The following is a 6,168-nucleotide window of genomic DNA, read 5'->3' as shown; positions in this document are numbered from 1 at the left end:
TTCTGCTACAGGAAATGAACTATAAATCTACTTTAAATGTTCATATTCAGTATATACACCATTCTACTTAATTATTACATGTACATTTATGCATTTGGCAGATGCTTTTATCCAAAGTGACTTACAGAGCACTTATTACAGGGACAATCCCCCCGGAGCAACCTGGAGTTAAGTGCCTTACTCAAGGACACAATGGTGGTGACTGTGGGGATCAAACCAGCAACCTTCTGATTACTAATGTATTATACAGAGCACTTATTACAGGGACAATCCCCCCGCAGCAACCTGGAGTTAAGTGTCTTACTCAAGGACACAATGGTGGTGACTGTGGGGATCAAACCAGCAACCTTCTGATTACCGGGGCGGCTGTGGCTCAGTTGGTAGAGCGGCTCGGCCACTAATCGCAGGGTTGGTGGTTCAAATCCGGCCCACACGACTCCACATGCTGAAGTGTCCTTGGGCAAGACACTGAACCCCAAGTTGCTCCCAATGGCAGGCTAGCACCTTACATAGCAGCTCTGCTGCCATTGGTGTATGAATGTGTGTGTGAATGGGTGAACGAGTCAACAGTGTAAAGTGCTTTGAATACCGAAAAGGTTAAAAAGGCGCTATATAAGTGCAGACCATTTACCAGTTATGTGCTTTAGCCCACTACACCACCAACACTCTTTGTACCATCTTGTAACATGTATTTGCATGGTACTCCAGAGTACTTTGATTGCATCTACTGCAAATATCTTTAATTGAGTGAAAGAGTATTATTAAAAACAATCCCTGTACATGATCAATTCATAAACAAACCATCCATCACTTCCTGTGTGTGAGTGTGTGTGTGATAAAGTGTTACGTGTGTATGTGTTTGAGAATATCCCGCCGGAGGGCACTGATTTCATCTGTGTGTGTTTGGGTGTGTCTCGGTTCAGGTGAGACAGTGTGACTCAGTAGGTGCCACACCTGAACACTGTGCACTGTTCACATCACCATGACAACAAGATGGGGGGGGGGCACTCTTCAGCTGATCAGACTGGGAGACCACCTTAAACCAGTTAAGAGCATCAGACCATCTCTAGCTGGTTTAAGCTGCTTTTTCAGAAGGGCCGTTGTGGATCAAGTGTTTGTTCCAGGATATAATATGAGATGTACAGTAATTTAGCATTGATTTAATCAGAATATGGTTTAATCAGTATATAGTTTAATCAGTATATGGTTTAATCAGAATACGATTTAATCAGAATATGATATAATCAGAATATGGTTTAATCAGAATATAGTTTAATCAGTATATGATTTAATCAGAATATGGTTTAATCAGAATATAGTTTAATCAGTATATGATTTAATCAGTATATGGTTTAATCAGAATATGGTTTAATCAGTATATAGTTTAATCAGAATATGGTTTAATCAGAATATGGTTTAATCAGAATATGGTTTAATCAGAATATGGTTTAATCAGTATATGGTTTAATCAGAATATAGTTTAATCAGTATATGGTTTAATCAGAATTTGGTTTAATCAGAATATGGTTTAATCAGAATATAGTTTAATCAGTATATGGTTTAATCAGAATTTGGTTTAATCAGAATATGGTTTAATCAGAATATGGTTTAATCAGAATGTGTTTTAATCAGAATATGGTTTAATCAGAATGTGTTTTAATCAGAATATGGTTTAATCAGAATATGGTTTAATCAGAATATAGTTTAATCAGAATATGGTTTAATCAGAATATGGTTTAATCAGTATATGGTTTAATCAGAATATGGTTTAATCAGAATATGGTTTAATCAGAATATGGTTTAATCAGAATTTGGTTTAATCACAATATGGTTTAATCAGAATATAGTTTAATCAGTATATGGTTTAATCAGAATTTGGTTTAATCAGAATATGGTTTAATCAGAATGTGTTTTAATCAGAATATGGTTTAATCAGAATGTGTTTTAATCAGAATATGGTTTAATCAGAATGTGTTTTAATCAGAATATGGTTTAATCAGAATTTGGTTTAATCAGAATATGGTTTAATCAGTATATGTTTAATCAGAATATGGTTTAATCAGTATATGTTTAATCAGAATATGGTTTAATCAGAATATGGTTTAATCAGTATATGGTTTAATCAGAATATGCTTTAATCAGAATATTGGCTCCTCTTGTCAACAGTATGTGTTGAATAAAAGTTGCATTGTGTGGCTGAACACTCATAAATTTCCTCTGTCCTGTTCCTCAGACGTTGCAGGTTTACACAAGTTTATCAAACAGGACAACTGTCTCTTAGTAAAACCTCTATTGTGAATAAGAAGAAACCAGAGCTTTAAAGTTTCTAAACTCTAAAATGTTGTTTAGAAGACGTAGTCTAAATGTTAAAAACAGAATCCGCCGAAAGACAACAGCACCTGCAAATAATATGACTAAAGACAATCAACGAAAAACATTAAGAAGCAAACCTTAAAACAAGCACAACAACATCACAGTCGATCTTTAAAGTGAAGTGCAAATTGTGTTTAGTCTGGTTCTGTTTAGTACAGTGTGTTTAGTCTGGTTTTGTTTAACACAGTGTGTTTCGTCTGGTTTTGTTTAGCACAGTGTGTTTCGTCTGGTTTTGTTTAGCACAGTGTGTTTCATCTGGTTTTGTTTATCACAGTGTGTTTCATCTGGTTTTGTTTAGCACAGTGTGTTTAGTCTGGTTTTGTTTAGTACAGTGTGTTTCGTCTGATTTTGTTTAGCGCAGTGTGTTTTGTCTGGTTCTGTTTAGCACAGTGTGTTTCGTCTGGTTTTGTTTAGCGCAGTGTGTTTTGTCTGGTTTTGTTTAGCACAGTGTGTTTCATCTGGTTTTGTTTAGCACAGTGTGTTTCGTCTGGTTTTGTTTAGCACAGTGTGTTTCATCTGATTTTGTTTAGCACAGTGTGTTTAGTCTGGTTTTGTTTAGCACGGTGTGTTTTGTCTGGTTTTGCTTAGCACAGTGTGTTTTGTCTGGTTTTGTTTAGCACAGTGTGTTTTGTCTGGTTTAGCTTAACACAGTGTGTTTCGTCTGGTTTTGTTTAGCACAGTGTGTTTCATCTGGTTTTGTTTAGCACAGTGTGTTTCTTCTGGTTTTGTTTAGCACATGTGTTTCGTCTGGTATTGTTTAGCACAGTGTGTTTCGTCTGGTTTTGTTTAGCACAGTGTGTTTCGTCTGGTTTTTAGCACAGTGTGTTTCATCTGGTATTGTTTAACACAGTGTGTTTAGTCTGGTTTTGTTTAGCACAGAGTGTTTCATCTGGTTTTGTTTAGCACAGTGTGTTTGTCTGGTTTTGTTTATCACAGTGTGTTTCATCTGGTTTTGTTTAGCATAGTGTGTTTCATCTGATTTTGTTTAGCACAGTGTGTTTAGTCTGGTTTTGTTTAGCACAGTGTGTTTTGTCTGGTTTTGTTTAGCACAGTGTGTTTAGTCTGGTTTTGTTTAGCACAGTGTGTTTCGTCTGGTTTGTTTAGCACAGTGTGTTTCATCTGGTTTTGTTTAGCACAGTGTGTTTTGTCTGGTTTTGTTTAGCACAGTGTGTTTCGTTTGGTTTTGTTTAGCACAGTGTGTTTAGTCTGGTTTTGTTTAACACAATGTGTTTCATCTGGTTTTGTTTAGCACAGTGTGTTTTGTCTGATTTTGTTTAGCACAGTGTGTTTCGTTTGGTTTTGTTTAGCACAGTGTGTTTAGTCTGGTTTTGTTTAGCACAATGTGTTTCATCTGGTTTTGTTTAGCACAGTGTGTTTTGTCTGATTTTGTTTAGCACAGTGTGTTTCGTCTGGTTTTGTTTAGCACAATGTGTTTCATCTGGTTTTGTTTATCACAGTGTGTTTAGTCTGGTTTTGTTTAGCACAGGAGTTTAGTCTGGTTTTGTTTAGCACAATGTGTTTCATCTGGTTTTGTTTAGCACAGTGTGTTTAGTCTGGTCTTGTTTAGCACAGTGTGTTTCATCTGGTTTTGTTTAGCACAGTGTGTTTTGTCTGGTTTTGTTTAGCACATGTGTTTCATCTGGTTTTGTTTAGCACAGTGTGTTTAGTCTGGTTTTGTTTAGCACAGTGTGTTTCATCTGGTTTTGTTTAGCACAGTGTGTTTTGTCTGGTTTTGTTTAGCACAGTGTGTTTCGTTTGGTTTTGTTTAGCACAGTGTGTTTAGTTTGGTTTTGTTTAGCACAGTGTGTTTAGTCTGGTTTTGTTTAGCACATGTGTTTCATCTGGTTTTGTTTAGCACAGTGTGTTTAGTCTGGTTTTGTTTAGCACATGTGTTTCATCTGGTTTTGTTTAGCACAGTGTGTTTAGTCTGGTTTTGTTTAGCACAGTGTGTTTCATCTGGTTTTGTTTAGCACAGTGTGTTTTGTCTGGTTTTGTTTAGCACAGTGTGTTTCGTTTGGTTTTGTTTAGCACAGTGTGTTTAGTTTGGTTTTGTTTAGCACAGTGTGTTTAGTCTGGTTTTGTTTAGCACAATGTGTTTCATCTGGTTTTGTTTAGCACAGTGTGTTTTGTCTGATTTTGTTTAGCACAGTGTGTTTCGTCTGGTTTTGTTTAGCACAATGTGTTTCATCTGGTTTTGTTTATCACAGTGTGTTTAGTCTGGTTTTGTTTAGCACAGGAGTTTAGTCTGGTTTTGTTTAGCACAATGTGTTTCATCTGGTTTTGTTTAGCACAGTGTGTTTAGTCTGGTCTTGTTTAGCACAGTGTGTTTCGTCTGGTTTTGTTTAGCACAGTGTGTTTAGTCTGGTTTTGTTTAGCACAGTGTGTTTCGTCTGGTTTTGTTTAGCACAGTGTTTTTTGTCTGGTTTTGTTTAGCACAGTGTGTTTCATCTGGTTTAGTTTAGCATAGTGTGTTTTGTCTGGTTTTGTTTAGCACAGTGTGTTTCGTCGTGTTTTTTGTCTGGTTTTGTTTAGCACAGTGTGTTTCGTCGTGTTTTTTGTCTGGTTTTGTTTAGCGCAGTGTGTTTCGTCTGGTTTTGTTTAGTACAGTGTGTTTCATCTGGTTTAGTTTAGCACAGTGTGTTTCGTCTGGTTTTGTTTAGCACAGTGTGTTTCGTCGTGTTTTTTGTCTGGTTTTGTTTAGCACAGTGTGTTTCATCTGGTTTTGTTTAGCACAGTGTGTTTCGTCTGGTTTTGTTTAGCACAGTGCGTTTCGTCGTGTTTTTTGTCTGGTTCTGTTTAGCACAGTGTGTTTGTCTGGTTTTGTTTAGCACAGTGTGTTTCGTCTGGTTTTGTTTAGCACAGTGTGTTTAGACTGGTTCTGTTTAGCACAGTGTGTTTCGTCTGGTTTTGTTTAGCACAGTGTGTTTGTCTGGTTTTGTTTAGCACAGTGTGTTTCGTCTGGTTTTGTTTAGCACAGTGTGTTTCGTCTGGTTTTGTTTAGCACTGTGTTTCGTCGTGTTTTTTGTCTGGTTTTGTTTAGCACAGTGTGTTTCGTCTGGTTTTGTTTAGCACAGTGTGTTTCGTCTGGTTTTTTGTCTGGTTTTGCTTAGCACAGTGTGTTTAGTCTGGTCTGGTTTAGTAAATTGTGTTTAATCTGGTTTAGTCTAGTGCTGTGTGTTTTGGTATAATTTGTTGCTTCATGTCCTTGACCGGGTTAGTTGCTCAATGAATGCAATTCTACCACAAAATCAAACTTTCATTGTATAGCTTAAATATTTAAAGTATATACATACACATATGAAAGCAACTAAATTGCATTATGTTTGTGAACTTGTAACTGAACTATAAATATGATATTGAGCACATAACAGTTCAGTGTTTGAAATATATCAAATACATAATCATCATCTTCATTATGTGTGTCAGGCTGCAGAAACGTGTGACTCTTGAGCACACACAAATCACTAGAACTGTTTTTCTGTTTGATTTAATCCGATTAATGTCGCCGTTCACTCGTGCTCACATGCTCAGAGCTGACACATATATTCATGTGTTTGCTCTATAATAACATGCTTTCAGTACATTTCAGCTCATGTTTAGATTAAGACTCTTCCAGTGACTTCTGTGACTCATTCTGTTCAAGTTTAATGTCATTAGCCAATGAACTAAAGAGCTATATAAGCTGTATATGTCATGATAGGAAACAGTTTCGTAAGGGTGATTACGCATGTGTGTCTGGGGTGAGTCTGGAGTTTTTCTCGTGAGTTAATCATGTTCAGCACGTCTCAGGGGCGG

This window comes from Xyrauchen texanus, chromosome 50 (assembly GCF_025860055.1).
Source record: "Xyrauchen texanus isolate HMW12.3.18 chromosome 50, RBS_HiC_50CHRs, whole genome shotgun sequence".
In the NCBI taxonomy this organism is placed as follows: Eukaryota; Metazoa; Chordata; class Actinopteri; order Cypriniformes; family Catostomidae; genus Xyrauchen; species Xyrauchen texanus.
This window is presented reverse-complemented; position numbering follows the sequence as displayed.